A 15334-nucleotide genomic window follows, 5' to 3' on the forward strand; every position below is an offset into this window, starting at 1 on the left:
GCTGAGCATTAATATTCCTGGCCTCAGTGGCCTGGCTCAAATCATGCAGAACGGAGTGACTCAAAACCGACCATGACAGATTAATTGAAGATTTTAACAAAAGGGCCCTGTGCTATTGAGCACCTCCGTTCTGCGCTGTCCTGTCCCGTAAAATACCTGATTGAAACACGGATAAGGAGACCGTCTGGAGGCGCGGAATACCTCGTCTCAGAATTTAAAAGTTGTAAATGTGTCAGAATTAAAGGCGCGATCCTTTTATTTCAAAGCAAGCAGTCTCGGTTTCGACCAAACCATGGGATTTCTGCAACTATACAAAGACGAACTCTGCCTAGGAGTGAACGTTTTTGCTGCTCTCAAGACAGTTTTGTTTTTATTCTTGCAGAACTCCGAACGAGCTGTCTGCAGTGGTCATTCTGCCTTTGTGCATGTGGTGTTAACTTTGTTAAGGACCTTGTTTCTAGTTTTAGTTACCCTTGAGGACATCTTTCATGTTCATGTAGTAAAAAGAGTGGAAGTGAAGTTGAGGAATTCTAAATGAAAGGTGGGATTCCTGCTTTGAGGGTAGTAGATGTTTGAGAATAAATGTCGTAAGTGTGTGTAGTCATAGTGAAAATGGATATTCCCATACGAGTGCCACTGGAGTATCTATTGTGAAAGTGGTTAACATCCACAAAGTTATTCGGTAGCATTGGCAGTGAAGTTAGTGGTGTTTTTCAAAAAGGGAAAGTGTATGGAAAAGGTGTACGTGAATGGATTTATCCACAGTGCTTTAAATGGGCCGGTACTATCCGGTACGGAGTACCAGCACTTTTTTGTTTTGGAAGAGAGAGTACCGGCACTTCTCAAGAGAATGGTATACTTTTAATTGGAGAGTACCAGCACTTCTCAGAAACAAGCAGGTACTCTGGTACAGAGTACCTGCACTTCTCTTGTTCCATTTCAAGCACTGTTTATCCATATGGAAAAATGTTTTTCATGTCGAAATAAAAAAGTGCGAAAACGTCCAAAAATGCATTTTCTTTCACCCTACATCTATGTGTGTATTGTGTTCGACCTGTCTGTATGTTACAACTGGGAGGCTTACACTTGAAAGGTTCTATTTGAGCAGGTCTACTGGATTTTATATGCAGGGGTGGGAGTAAGAAATGCAAGAAACTTATAAATAATAATTTTGTTTCTTCAAATAACTACATTTTGATTTTTTAACTGTATTTTATAAAGCGCGCATTTACCCGAAGGTGTCTCGGCGCTAGCGGTTAATCGACAGAATCTGCCGAAAGAATATGTCTGTTTTGCCAATTTAAATGCAAGTACCCTAGTACAATTCATGCTACTAAAACACAATACTTACCCACTGCCCACCCGACGTTTTAACACGTTTCCCCTCTCTGTCATTTATTGTTCTGATGGATGCACCGTCCGCAACTAAATGTCACCTGAAAGAAATGCATCAAAACTATGCAAAGCGTTCTGTATAGTGCCAATGGGTGACCAGGACGGAGTACAGTATTATACTCAACCCTCCCTATAACATTGGAGCTCGCTCGCTACGCTCGCTCGCCACCGCGCACTCACCACAAACTTTGCGCCCCACCACTTTCAAATGTCACCAGCCGCCCCTGCAGATGGGTACCTATTTCTCTCTTGTCCGTTTTACATCAAAGAGGTTTGTCATGACGAAAGTTTTACCGGGTGATGACCTCACTGCAGTCTAGAACATGAATCATTTTAGTTGTTAGTAGAAGGAGAAGACACCCCCCAAACGAGGGTGCCTTGAGTGGTACATGCACAGGTCCTGTGAAGGAGGGGTAGTGGTTGACCCGCAGAATCATCCTTCGGTTTCTGCACCCTGTATTACGCCCCCGCTCACCTCCGAGAAATAATCGGATTTTGAGCCTCATTTTCTATTTATCTAAATCGCTTCTCCGGCTCTCGGCGGAGTGTTTGTGAAAAAAAACGCCGCGCCTGTGCTGGATCGGGGCTGCTTAGCAGCCATCACACCACCAGTCAGTCCCATTAAATGACATCCGGTCTGGGAGATGGACAGATTCGCGCTCGCGGCCGCCTGATGCAGTGGGTCACGTGCCTGGTGAATGCGACAGAATGCGGAGGGGGCTCAGGGGTGGGGGCGGCTCGCGCCCGGCCTGGACTGCTCGGAAGACAGAATGCTTTCTAAGTGCGGTTGTATCACTCTGACAGTCCGGAGCGTGAATCACCCCCACTTATGTTCAACTCGCTGCTGCCAATTAGGCCCACCTTTGCCTCGAAGAACAAGCAAATTAACGTCTGTTAATGGACTCCGGCAGAAGTCTGGGTGCCAGAGCTGCGTACGGCGTGACAGGTCTGGCGCGAAGGACTGCGGCTGCCACCCTTTCCCTAACAGCGCAGAGCGACTGCCAAAGGGACTTTATGTGTGTGTGTGTGGGTGGGATGGGGGGGGGGGGGATGAGGGGGGTGTTCGTGGGCTGAACACCCAATCAGTGGTCACCAAAGAGACAGCCTGAACAGCTGATTGCTGGCTATTAAGGGCGTGGCTATCATTAGCGCAGCTGGTGCAGCGGCACCGAGTCCCTGGGCACACCTACAAGTCTCAGAATATCATCTTCCTTAGCTTTAAAAAACAAGCTTTGGCACAGCCAATGCATCTGGCTTGTTAAATGGGGTGTTTGGTGACTTTGTGTGTGTCCTCAGCTGCTCTAGAAAGTAAGTAGCATAATGAAACATCATCTTGGGATACAACCACATGGAAGAAAGGAAAAGGGTCCCTTTTCTAAATAAAGACTGCATTATCAGAGTTAAGGTGCACCTTCATAGAGCAGTGTTATAAAAAAGAGCCAGAAGAGAAGATTTACAATGTAAGTAAGCGGTAAACCTCAAAAGGTTTACACCTCAAAATGTTGGTAGATACTTTTATTTGGGGCCAGTATTTTCGTTACATCATTAAGAAACTCTATATTCATGTTTGTCAAAAAGCAATAAATCCAACAACATATTACCATGACATCAAACGTCAACAAATAGCACAGACTCCTTATCAGATGCTAAGGAATTCAAACAGCAAACACTTCCTAAAAAATGTACACATACTTGCACTCAGTTAAAAACTGCAAGTCATGTCACATCTGCTGCCTAGCAAAAGGAGTACTCAATGCCACACAGCCATACCTATAGGGAGCACAAGGGGGACAATGTAACCATCCACAACATACCATACCCTTGATAGACAGTTCATCCAAGCAATGGCAAGCAATGAATAAAACATGGAAGCCATTGGCTAATGGGGTTGGCCCAAAGCCCACTCTCTCCTTGCATTTCTTATTATTATAAAGTTTGAAGAACTGATGACACAAGTTCTTCCAGATAGCTACACCTGTCTATAGTTAGACCTCAACATCAGGACTGGTTGAAGGTGTCAAACATAATCTGCCACTTGACGGCTGCTCAAATTAATGATCCCATATTTTTTTCTGAGTGGATAAGAATCTCCATGTCAAATTTGATATCCAGTTGAAGAACATTTTCCTGTTCTTCTTGCCCCTCCATACACCCAGCAAAAACGAAGATACTGCAACGTGCCCTGACCTGTGTATCCAGCATAACTGCTCATCAAGGACATCGCTATCACGACACGCAGTAGGGGGTGACAGAAAATACTCCATCTGATTTCCTTTGCACTAGGGCATTCTTCCCTATAACTTTCTCTGCTGCCATCCCTTATCAGCTTAAAATAGCTGCTGACTCATGTTTACACTAAGATCCCTATGCAATAACACTTCCGACTCTACCAGTCCCCCTCAATTCCAAAGCATCGCTCACAATGGACCGCGGACAGCAAGAAATTTACTCATTGACACTGATAAAGTCTGCATGTGACTTCCCGGTCTCAAGTTCGAATCCTAGAAGGGCCAACTCAACCTTTCATCATTCCGATGTCTATAGAATGTCAATACATCAGGTAGTAATTATAAAAGTTGTTTGTTATAGCGCTATGAAATGGCAACACTGCAGTAGGGAGCACTATACAAAAGACATGTTACTATTAGAATAAAACCAGTTCTTCACCACCCCATCCTCACCGCAATGGTAAGAGACCCGAGACATTTCTGGTGCGATTGAAATCACAGGATTACATTAGAAATACACCGCTCTTTCATACAGCGCTATAACACCACTAACGCCATGCAGGAAGTTGTGGACTCCACTTTCACAATGGGGCACAGGTTGTTGGGTCTTGAGTTAGTCTCTGAAGGTTATAACACCCACCTCAATATCTTTATCACAATCTTTGTTTTCTTTGCTCAGGATGGGAAAATCCCCATTATTGATAAAGTTGACTTTTGATGTCCTGGCACAGACCTCTGAATTACCTACCTAGGAACCGCATATATTTTGAGTCCAGAGGCTAAAATACAGTAACTTTCCACTGGTGAAAAAAGAAGGTAAATCCTTTTTGTACTATTTTGTTACATATGTCAATACCGATTGGGGCAAAACAAGATTACCCTAGAGTTACAGAAAAGAATTGGCTCAAAAGCTAAATTGAGAAAATTAATTGCTGCTGAATATATACAATGCAAAGATTTGCTTACTAAATACATTTACCTGAAAAAGAGGTTTCGACACAGAAATGCTAATCTTTGTATAAGCTTGATTAAAAAAACGTAAAATCTGGAATTTGCACCATTTTTGGTATCTAATAAAATAGAAACTACTAATATTGCCTTAAGTTTGGTAACATATTTCACAACTAAATATTGAATAAATGTGTTTAATCAATTCCACATGAACAGATCAAAATACCACGAAAACTGTTCCAGTCCCTTGTTAAAAAAAGAGAAATAAGGCAGTATAGAACCAGAATATTACGTTTTAAATGTTCAAAAATATCAAAGCAAGAATGTCAACTACCAGATATCGTGAAGTTAAGTAGATAGAAATAAGCATGGATGGATTGTACTTAACTCTACATCTATTGTTAGAGATAACGATAGCTAATTTGCTACAACTGATACCAGGACAACAATAATAATAACAAAACTACAAAACAACAACAATATTAATAATAATAATATAATTGATTTTCTGATATTATTGGTCACGCAACGTGCACAGGTCCGTCTACAGACTTGCACAGATTCGGACAGTTCTACACGCAAGCTGGGTACCTCATCTCTATTTCATACATTTCTTTTCTCAAGCTTTCAGGATCTTTTGCAGACCCCATGCAGAGAATAAAGACAGCATAGAGTAACAGTAAATGAAACTGCAGAGGAAAACATGTGAAATACAACCCCAAAAGTGCCCTGGCATCGAATGACAGATAAATACTTCACAAACTTTGAGATTAGTAAAAAATCAAAACCTTCTCTGTAAGAGAAGTGACACTATCAGTACTCGGACTTGGTATTGTGCTGCTGTTGTCATGATTTACCACCCCACAAACACTGCAGAATGCGCACCTTTGTTTTTCAGCAACAAAGTAACCAGGCATGATGCATCTGCAGTGCAGTCTTTACGAGAAACTTTCAGAAACAAGTACATCGACGAAGGGCCTGCTTTAGCACTGATGGTGCCCAGGGCTACACTCTGTTTTGGGCCCCCAATGACTCCTTCTCCACGGATTTCCTCACTGCCACCCTCCAAGAGTGCCCCATATCTCACATTAGCCCCTACCACATGCATTTCATTTGTTTTATAGCGCTGCTTATACTAGTGCAGGGTGTCATAGCACTTTACATCTCACACACACACATTTTACAGAGACAATGACTCATACGTGTGTAAATCAGTCTATAGGAAATGTTTCATAAACAATGAGGATTACAAGGTGTAGGACTCACGTCATCCATACCAGCAGGCGGTACATTTTAAGAGTGTTTTTTATGGAGAAGCACCAACTCAGGGTTCAAAGCATCCCACAGTAGTTGGGGTTGCCTTTACTAGTAATAATGTTTTTGTACCCAAACAAGCCTTTTTTAGCAACATTAGTATATTCCAAGACTGAGGGAAAAACCTATGGTTCTAACCTTTAAAATGCAGTTTGCCGCTGCTCTTTGAAGACAGTTCATAATAGCTCACTGTGCTATATTAGGATTGAAACATATGAACTGCACGTACCAAAAGGATCTCTATGACAAAAGCAGTAACCTACTGAGCGGCCTACATCAAATACTGTTCTGTGATCTGGATGGTACACGTACTATGCAGCAGGCATATTAACCCTTTGCACTACTTTATGATGAAACAAAACTGACTCTAGACCAATCTCCAATCCCTCACTAGCAGGAACATTAATCAATAGAGTTATATTGAGATTTGTATTGTCGCCTGAAAATTTCTGGACACATAGGGCGCTCTGCAGCAGGTGCTTTTAAACCCATAAGTTATTTCTAATCAAAGCTCCCGCAAGCCCAGAGCCTGGCGCATCTGCACCAGTTGCATCGCCCTAAAGCCGAGGTATTTCTACTCAAAGCACCCGGGAACCTAGCGCCAGGTGCAGCTGCACCAGTTGCACCACCCTAAATCCGGTCCTGAACTAACGCAAGGTCATTTTCTTTGAATCGAGCTTTATAACATTGCCTGACTCCACCATGGCTACTGCAAGAACAGTGACATCATTAACATGGCGCACAAATGATGTAAGGAAATACCATAGGCTAATCACCCGCTGGGCATATTTGACCCACACCAGCTACCAATCACTAAGAATACAATTCTGCATTGCAAGCCCGATTCGGTGCATTCTCTTTATTTGCAATGGATTTCCTAAGAATCACATTATAATCAAAACTAAGCTGATAATGATGCTGTTCTTTGTGCCAGGTCTCTAGGAGGCAAGTCCAGAGATGTGGTCTTAGCACCAGCAGCAGTGAGCCTTCAATGTTTAGTTTCCTTTTTCGCTTTGGTATTATTGGGAGTCTCTTGATTCGTAAGGGGTTGCCTTTCTAGATAGCAGGATGTCTTGAACTGACCTCACTCAGCCACAGGCTCGCACATTCAGGGCATATCCTGTGTGTTCGTATTTCTGGGTGCAAACCATGAGTCCAACTGCTCAGGAAGTTGAGAATGTTCTGGAGTCTACTGCTGAAGGCTGAAGGCATTAATGTCAATTAGGAGTAGTAGGGCCGGCTTTAGCGCTGGAGACGTTAGGTGCGACAATCTTTTTTGGCACCCCCCCCCCTCAATGACCTCCTTCCCCACTGATTCCCTCACTCCTACCCTCCAACAGGGCCCCTCATCTCTTCATAGCCCCTCGCAAATGCATTTAATTTATTTTATAGCACTATTCAGGCCAGGGTAGGGTGTCAGACCACTTTACTTGACACATACACTATACAGAGACAATGTATCATACATGTGTAACTCTGTCTATAGGAAATGTTTCTTAAAACAATGAGAATTACAAGGTGTAGGAATCACGTAATCCATAATAGTATGCAGTATATTTTAAGAGTGTCTGGTCTGAAGAAGCACAAATTTAGGATTTAAACCATACCACAGTGGTTGCAGTTGGCTTTACTAATAAGAATGTATTTCTATCCAACCCAACCTTTTTTTAGCAACAGTAGGTTAATGAAAGACACAGGGGCGTAGCTTAGCCTATGGCCTCCCTCGGCGGTCCCTGCTTTTCCCATGGCGGCCTCATTGAAGAGCGGGGGGTGCTGGCGAGATCCGGTGGCATTTGCCGCCCTGCGAGCAGGGCCGGAATGGCCGTAGCGGGCACCGGGCAATCCCCCGGTGCGCCGCACGGGTGGAGGCCGGTTTTGGGCCACTGGGGGCCGTTTTTGTTACAGGGCCTTTTTTGCAGCAAACCGGCCGTGGCAAAGAGCTCGGCGGCACCCCTAAGCCCTGGGGGGGTGAGGAGCTGAGCACTTTTCCAGGGCCGATTTTGGTTCCCAGTCCGGCCCTGCCTGCGAGTGCTGCAATGTAGAGCAGTGGGTGGGAAGATAAGAGCGGGAGGAGGTCACCGCCCCCAAATCCCGTGCTGCTCGGGGTGCACCGCCCCCAGCCCTCTCTTCCTGCGCCACTAGAAAGACAGAGAATATACATAACAACCTATACCATGCAGTTTGCATGCAGCTCTTTGACTGTTCACAGGTCACTGTGGTCTATTAGGATTATAAATTATGGACTGAAAGTGACAAAAGCATCACTGTGGCAAAAACACTAACCCACTGAGCCATCCACATAAATACAGCTCTGTGATCTGCAATGTACACGCTCTTTGCAGCAGGCATACTAACCCTCTGCACTCCCTAATGATGAGTCAAAACTGCCACTTGATAAAACTCGATCTCCAGCGGGAACATTAATCACCAGTGTTATCTTGACATTTTTATTATTTCCTGAAACTTGCTGGACACACAAGGAACACATCCATTTAAAAGGACCTTCTGCAAAGTTATTTCCTATCACAGTGACCTCTGAAATAAAGCCCCCATACTCAGTGCCAGGTGCAGCTGCACCAGTCACACTGCCTTAAAGCCGGCTCTGAGGGGTATCCCCTGACATGACCATTCTTACCCCTGACATGGTCAATCAATCAATCAATCAGTAGATTTGTAGAGCGCTACTTGTCGCCTGTGAGGCTATCCAGGCGCTTGCAGGGTCCAGTTGATTTACCGAACAGCTAGGTCCTCAGAGACTATCAAAACTTTGAAAGAGATGGGGAGGTTCTGAGATGAAAGGGGAGCTTGCTCACTGTCTTCACTGCTAGGTAGGAGAAGGAGTGTCCTTTGCATCTGCTACATCGGATGCGGGGGGTGAGGGTTAGAGAAAGGGACACAGAGTGTGGGTGTCTGGTGGGCTGATGAAAGTTCAGGCAATGGTTCAAGTAGGCGGGTCCACAGTTGTGCAGGGCCTTGTATGCAAGAATCAGGAAATGGAACTGTCATATCTTCTGTACAAGGAGCCAGTGGAGATCCCTGAGGTAGGGGGTGATGCAGGTCTGTCTAGGGTGATCCAGTATGAGTCTGAGTGTTGCGTTCTGTTCTGTAGTCGTCGGAGCAGGTGAGCTGTGGTCCCTGCATAGAGTGTTGCCATAGTCCAGTTGGCTGGAGATGAGGGCTTGGGTGATAGTGCGCCTTGAGCTTTGGGGTAGCCATTTCAATATCTTAAAAAGTATGCAAAGGATAAAGAAGCAGGAGAAGGAGATGAAGTTGACCTAAGTCATCATGGTTAGTGTTGGAAATGGCCCTTTTTAGGGTGCTTTCCCTCTGCTTTTTGCTTTTGTCCCTCAAGGTTTTCCACTGATCTATGTGCTAGCCTCAAGACTTTGAAAGCTTTTGACACTGTCATTCACTGCCAAAGCACTGTGCTTGTCATATACATACTGGTGATTGGTGTATACATGATTGGCTGATTTGAGTTAGCTGTAATTCCCTTGTCTAGGGGTAGGACATATACCTAGGGCATGTAACTCAAAGGCTCCTCCATGGGCCTGGTTGTGCCACCCACAGAGGTAGCTCTTCAAACATATCATAGGTTTGCCATGGCAGGGCCTGTGTGCACAGGTTACTGTAACTCAGCTTGGCATTTAAAAAGCTATTTGTTGAGATTCTGTAAGTCTCATGCTACATCAGAGTACTCCCTGGGGGCAGGGTGCGTGTCAAAAAGAGGTAAGGATGTGGGCAGGTGCACTACATGCACTAGTAGTGAATGCCACCGGATGGTGTGTTCGGTACAGTAGGGCCTGCTCCTTGCACTGGATTGACATGAGGGTTCTGCGGAAAGGCTATTGAGCAGTATTTCCTATGTGCAGAATATTGGCAGTATAGTGTTTGATATTGATGAGTTAGTAATTGCAAATTCTCTCATGTGGCGCAAGTGGCTTCAACATTACTAATGTGGAAATGCCACTTTGAGAAAGTATGCATTTCTATGCTTGTGGATCTCTGTGTTCCTGTCAACCTGTCTCCAATCCACATCTGGGTGCTCTGGGGACAGCTACATCTGTGCATTTCTGATACAAGGCCATAAACTAGGGGCTCAAGGGAAACTGCAGACCTCTGGTTCTGATGGGCCTTTCTGGGACGGAGACCTTGGGTGGAATTGGCACCTGCATTCCAAGGGGCAGGGTCTTGGCCCTACTAAAGATATGGATCAAGCCTCCTGGGGTAGAATGGCAGACCGGACAACATTTAGAGAGGGCCAGTGCATTTCAAAGGTGGCTTTTTTGAACTAATCTTATCTTCAAAGGCCATTGTGGGTATAACTAATGGGGCTCTGCCCTCAGGAGTTAGAGACACTTTTGGGATTGGAACCATAATACACTGGTTCGATGCTGGGACATTGACCAGAGGAACTAATGGGGCAGGAGGGTTTGCGACTGGATTATCCACAGACTTGTGGTGGCCCAGGGCTTATCGTGCTCCAGGAAGGGGACTATCACTTGGAGGATTTTGCCTGGAAGTTGCTGGCCTGCAGCTAATTGCCAACTGTTGTGGCCTGGGTCCCTAAGCCCTCTCCAAGGGCCGGTTCGCTGACCTCCTGTCCACGAGATCCCAGGGACAGAATGATCTCCCCGTTCCCACGAGATCATAAGGACCTCACAGGGTGCGGCGGAAATGGGTGGAAGTGATCATTGGTTGGGACAAGGATCATCCTGACACACACCATATTCACACTATGCATGCTTGTAAAGACCAGCAGCACACCTGGGGTGCCGAAAGATGCAGAGTTCGAGGAGTGCGGGGGAAGTTTTCCAAGTTCAAGGGACCCGTGCTTGCAATCAGAACCCTGTGCTAGCTTGCACTCTGTAGCGTGTGGTGTCCAAAGGTTATTGAGGGATGTTTTCCGAGTCCGAGGGATCTGAGCAGGAAGCCTAGACTGTCTCTAACCTCCAGATCGGGAGGACGACAGTGCCTGACATCGCATCCTCTGTCCAAGGCCGCTGGATTCCTCTCCCCAGACCCATGTCACAAGGTTCTCTGTTGTGGAGAATATTGTGACTGGACCCTAGAGGTCTCGGTGTGCCTTGTATGCACCCATGGCTGGATGCCCGAAGCAACTGAAGCTCATACTCCCACCGGGGAGGAAATATTTCTCCAGTTGGGAATGGCAGAAGCTTCCAGTGTCACAGTATTTTGCCTACGGGGAGGATAGTGATACCGCTCTTGTGAAGGTGCCGCTGGGTGCCTGAAGGCTTAATCTGGATGGACAAAACCCAATAACTGTTTCCTTCTGTTTTAGGTGGTCCCGATAATCTAATCAAAGTGTTGCCAGCAGAGGGTACGTGTATCTTTGGATGGTGCCGTTTGAGTGACTGAGAGGCTGGGTCACAAGGCGCAGTCAAAACCTGTGATTTCTTGACCATTACAACTGTATGGGGTATGCAATACTGGGAATGTTGAGTTTTATGAATACCTATGAACAGTGTATATATGTCCATGCCATTCTGCTGCTAATGGGAGGGTTCCACAATTGCATATAACTGTAAATTATATATCCAATGTGTATGTCATGTTAATTTCAATGTGTGTGTAATTCAAAGACCAGTGTTTTATACATGCAGTGTGGAGTCTTTTTTTAGCATACGCAGTGTGTTGCGAGGGTGGTGTGCCAATACTTTACATTTTAACCCAGAAGATAGGCCTGACTGCTCTGTACCAAGCTGCCCAAGGGTGAACACAGGTTATCCGGCAAGTGTATTATACTCCTCCTATCTAGGAAGGTGGAGTCTGTCTTTGATGCGTCCCAGCCAGCTAGACACCACTAGGTCCAACAGTTAGCTTGTTGTCCAGAATGATGCATAGTGTGGTCAGTGGGGTTAGGAGTAGGTCCGAGTTCTGATGGCCACCAGATTGCGCCCGTGGGGAGCTTTTGTTTCCAAAACCAAAAATCAGTACCTCTGTCTTGTCCATATTGAGTTTTAGGCAGTTGTCCTTCATCCAGTTGGCGACGTCTGCCATGCAGTTGTGGAAGTTGTGGAAGTTGGTCTTGGTGATGTCTTCAGAGGGGGAGAGGATGAGTTGAGTGTCGTCGGTGAACGATCAAATGTTGAGCTCGTGGGTTTTGGCGATGCTAGCCAGAGGTGTCATATAAGTGTTGAAGAGGGTGGGGCTGAGCTAGTATCCTTGGGATACTCCACAGTTGATTTCCTTGGGTTCGGAGGTGAAGGGGAAAGGTGGCCATTTTGCATCCTTCTGCTGAGGAAAGAGGTGATCCATCTGAGGGTGGCTCCTTGGATGTCGATGTAGTGTAGCCTTGTGATGAGTGTTTGGTGGGAGACTATATTGAAGGCTGCCGAGAGGTCTAGGAGTATCAGATCCACAGTCTCTCCTAAATCGAATAGGGCTCGGATGTCGTCTGTAGCCGTGATGAGGGCTGTCTCTGTGCTGTGGTTGCTGCTAAATCCAGATTGGGAGGAGTCTAGTTGAAGGTTCCATTGCAGATGTGAGGAGAGTTGTTAGTTGATGGCTTATTCTAAAATTTTGGCTCGCAATGGGAGCAGGGAGATCGGTCAGTTAGAAACAGAAAACAAACTTTGCTACAACAGCCAGCCATATTTGCTATTAATTACAAGCCTTGCTTATTCACTAGCCCCTCAGCTAGAAACAGGAGTGTACTGAGGGGCTCTGGTTGGGACAAGGGATAAAACCTTTGATGTAATCGGCACCAAAGAGTTTGTGGTGCCAATTCTGTTGTTTTTGGACTTTGGTGAATTGCCATCCATTGCTAGAGGTAACTCAATATATAGGTCATAAACCTAGTCTACCCATGATCATATTGTAGGCCTGATCAGAAACACAGCTATCATTAGTGTAGTAGCTGCAGTAGTACCTGGCCCCAGGGTTTTAGGGGCCTATATGCCAGAGTATGGCAGCATTTCACTACCTAATCATGAGTTAAAGAGCTTAATTTGCCTTCTTGTATCAGGGCCCATGGCAACCCTTCTACAGCACTAGGTCTAATCAGCAGGTCTCTCAAAGTTGTAATAGGAATGGAGTGATATGTCATACAAACTTTAAGCAGTGATCATCCCCTACCCTGCCAAAGACCTAGAAAAACTCATCAACACCCAGCTGGCTAACTTTCTCGATGCAAACCATGTCCTGGACCTTTCCCAGTAAGGATTCAGACCTAACCACAACACTGAGAAAGCCATCATCGCTGCCACTAACGATATCTGCCTCATCATGGATAAAGGGGACACAGCAGAAAACATCCTATTAGACCAATTGCAGCATTTGGCACCGTAACTCACACCATCCTGATCCAGTGCCTCCATAGGCCAGAATTCAGAGTCCAGCAATATGACAGATTAGCTTCTTTCTCTCAGACCACACCCATACAGTCAGCCTGCCCCCTACTCGTCTGATGCTTCCAAACTGATCTGCAGTGTCCCAAAAGGATACTCACTGAGGCCGACACTCTTCCACACCTACCTGAGCCCCCTCAACAGCACCATTCGCTCCTGTGGTTTCAGCATTATCTCCTACATTGACAAAACTCACTCTCACTATCAGAAGATACTTCCAACACACAAGCCAACTTTGTCAGAGGCATGTCATCGGTAGCAGACTGGATGAACAGGAACTGCCTCAAGCTCAACAGTAACAAAACTGAAGTGGTCCTCTTCGGCAAAGATACCTCACTCTGGTTCCCAGGTTAATGGCCCACCCAGCTGGGACCAGCTCATCCATCGCATCTAGAAACATGGGCACTGTGATTGACAACTGAATCCCAATAATGATTCAAGTCAATACCACTACTTCCACCTGCTTTCACACACTCAAACTACTCAAGAAAATATGAAAATGGCTCCCTTTGAGCACCAGTAGATCCATCATGCAAGCCTTCATCACCAGCAGGCTAAACTACGGCAATGCCCTCTATACTGACATTAATGCCTCACTCACCAAGAGGCTCCAAGTTATACAGAATGCAGCCACGAGACTGACACCGCATACACATATCCAAAGGCATCCACTGGCTCTCAGTTAACTAACATTTCATTTTCAATCTCATCAAGCACACCTACAAAGCACTACATAACCAAGGCCCAACAAACCTCACACCAACCATATCCTCTTCCACTCCCCAGCCAGACACCTCTGCTCTGCCAGTCTTCTCCTCCCCCACATCCCTCGCATTGGCCAGGCCAGAGCCCGAGGTTGATTTTTCTCTTAAATCACTCCCAGAGACCGGAACAAACTGCACTCCTGCTCTGTCCTTGAATTTCAGAAGAAACTAAAAGCCTGGCTCTTCCTATGGGCCCCCGGACAGGCCAGTATTTCCCCTTCATAGGTTTAAGGATAGTCTCTTGGTTGATATGCTTGCCTTATAAATACAAATAACATAAAATAACATAATTTCCTAAAAGCCTACCCACTTACTATTTAAGTTAAATATCACGGTCAAAAGACAATTCTAGAATTGTTGCAGCCTCTACCCATGCAGTTGTAAATGAGCTAAGCTGATTCTGCCAGGGAAAAGCAATATACTGGAACAAAATCCAATACTAACTGGTAAACTTCATTATCCCGATTAAAGTCCTCCTCGTCCAAATCATTCCAGCATGAAGCAGTCATGCCTCCAGACAGGCGTAGCTACACACTAGTCTTTCTTCTATTTTTTACAAAAAACAATAAAGACTCCTCTCTCTCTTCTCCCTGCCTGCTAGTAAGAAGACCAGCCAAGAATGCAAATCAGAATCCCATTACTGGGACAAGGAGGACCTTAATTTGGATAATGAAGTTTACTCTTAAGGAATGGGTTTATTACCCCCTTATAGGACCTTCTCATCCCAGTCATTACCGTATGAGGATGTCTCAAGCAACAGAAAACTCACTTGACATTATAATTTGCATACAAATGAAGTTTATTAAACCATACTTATTTCCTTACTGCTTTCACAACACTAGCAGCAAAATAATCCGAAGAAGAATCCAACACATCAAGGCGATAGTTTTTTACAAAGGTGTGATGAGACTGACATGTGGCTGCCCTGCAAATCTATTGAATTGACACCCTTGCTGCCTCAGCCCAGGACACAGAAACTGATTGAGTGAAGCATCCCTGAACCTACACTAGAGGGACTACATCCATGGATATGTAGGCTTCACATATCACCTGTCGAACCCATCTGCTGAGCGTGGAGGTGGGCACTTTTCTAGCCCTATTGACTACTGATGGAAATGAACAGTGAATTGACATGCAAAAGTCATTTGTATGTTGCAGATAGATTGTCAGAGCCCTCTTAACATCCAGGGAGGAAGGCAACTGAAGATCGCCTTCATTCTGAAAGACTGGAAAAATCACCTCTTGCTGGGAATGAAACCTAAAGGACACCTTAGAAACAAAGGTTGGACCCATCTGCAAGATTACCCTGTCA

The sequence above is a fragment of the Triturus cristatus genome, chromosome 1_2 (genome assembly GCF_964204655.1).
Source record: "Triturus cristatus chromosome 1_2, aTriCri1.1, whole genome shotgun sequence".
Taxonomy (NCBI): Eukaryota; Metazoa; Chordata; class Amphibia; order Caudata; family Salamandridae; genus Triturus; species Triturus cristatus.